Genomic DNA, 1,942 nt, shown 5'->3' with positions numbered 1-1,942 from the left:
GGAACCGCGGCGTGCGGCCGACCAGGTCGCTCCCTTTTCGGTAGGACCTCCGGATCCAGAGCCGCCGATCATCAACTTGCATTTTCTGCACGGGGGGATTGGCGGACTCTCCGGAGATTTCAGGTGCCGTGTTTTGAACTCGGTGACCGTTGGCCAGGGGCCGACTACGACCGATTCGGGGGAGCTCCGGTGTCTGCCCTCTCCCCTCCGGCGGGGCAGAGAGTGGCCCTTGCCGCAAGTGGAGGCTTGGCACTCTGCTGAACGATTTGCCCTCCGCCGGTTTGAGATTCTGGGTTGCCCGGAAGTCCGATGGGGTCGGATCCGCGGCGTGCGGCCGACCAGGTCGCTCCCTTTTCGGTAGGACCTCCGGATCCTGAGCCGCCGATCATCAACTTGCATTTTCTGCACGGGGGGATTGGCGGACTCTCCGGAGATTTCAGGTGCCGTGTTTTGAATTCGGTGACCGGTGGCCAGGGGCCGACTACGACCGATTCGTGGGAGCTCCGGTGTCTGCCCTCTCCCCTCCGGCGGGGCAGAGAGGGGCCCTTGCCGCCAGTGGAGGCTTGGCACTCTGCTGAACGATTTGCCCTCCGCCGGTTTGAGATTCTGGGTTGCCCGGAAGTCCGATGGGGTAGGATCCGCGGCGAGCGGCCGACCAGGTCGCTCCCTTTTCGGTAGGACCTCCGGAGTCCGATCCGCCGATCATCAACTTGCAATTTCTGCACGGGGGGATTGGCGGACTCTCCGGAGATTACAGGGGCCGTGTTTTGAACTCGGTGACCGGTGGCCAGGGGCCGACCACGACCGCTTCGGGGGAGCCCCGTGGCACCTCTTCTTGGTCGGCTCGTGAACTCGGGGAGCTCCGGTGTTTCCCTTTTACCCGCAAGAATGGCAAAGTCCTAAAAGAAACCTAAGTCCGGTCGCGGAAGTCCCGATCGTATCGGATTCAAGGGTGTCTTACCGGCCACAGTGCTCAACTGACGGTCATGCTTCCGACAGTCGGCCCGCTTGGCAATGGCTTGCTCCTGCCAGCCCGCCAGTTAACAAGTTCCCCACGGAAGTCCATGAAGTTAACATCGGATGGCTCAGGCCGGCCTCACGAGTCTTCGGCCGGTGGGACCTCCGCGCGGTCGCCCGCCGACGTCGCATTTGCATTTCTGGTACGGGCACTCCCGGTCATGGTTCACGAGTTGCCGCTGGAGGCTCTGATGAGGGTCCGATTTTCGACGTGAACCCGGGCTGAGATGCAGCATCCGCGGTCGACCCTCCGCGAGCTACCCCGCCGAATCGAAAATTGCATTTTCTGTACGGGGGGATTGGCGGAGTGCCCGGAGATTTTCGGGAACACGTTTTTCAGAGACACTTAGAAAAAGTTTTGGTATGTTGGTCACTTCGTGCATTGTCCTTAAGTGGTGCCACAATGGGCTCGAAGGCAATATAATACTTAAGGTTGAAGGCACTAAAATAGACGGGAAGGCAGCACCGTCAAGAGTTTGGGCAAGAAGGGCCAAGTGTACATGCTCGGAAGCTATGAAAGAAGGGCGAGGCTTCGGGCTAAAATATACCATGCTCTCATTCGTCTGAGTTGTCCTGAAATCGTCGTTCCTGGATCGATCGTGCTTGTCGTGTTCGTGCCGTATGGAGAGGCCCGGCGGCCCAGCGGAGACGCTGGTGTTTCAGGCTTGGGACAGACTCCACCACGCGGCCCTCTGTCGGTTACCCCTAACTGCTCAGAGGGAACACGACCAGGGCTTTGATCCCCCCCACCAGTTTGGGAAGAGACCTTCTCCGCAGCAATTGACGGTTCAGACGAGGGGGTGACTGGGATCTTCCTCCGCAGCAGTTGACGGTCTTGCGGCTGGAGATCCGTCTTTGGAGTAGCCCCTGCATGGGTTTTGTTTGGCGGCAGAGCACCTCAGGGAGGAGGGAGGTACTTTGTGCG

Source organism: Narcine bancroftii, unplaced genomic scaffold (genome assembly GCF_036971445.1).
Source record: "Narcine bancroftii isolate sNarBan1 unplaced genomic scaffold, sNarBan1.hap1 Scaffold_205, whole genome shotgun sequence".
NCBI classification, from domain to species: Eukaryota; Metazoa; Chordata; class Chondrichthyes; order Torpediniformes; family Narcinidae; genus Narcine; species Narcine bancroftii.
This window is presented reverse-complemented; position numbering follows the sequence as displayed.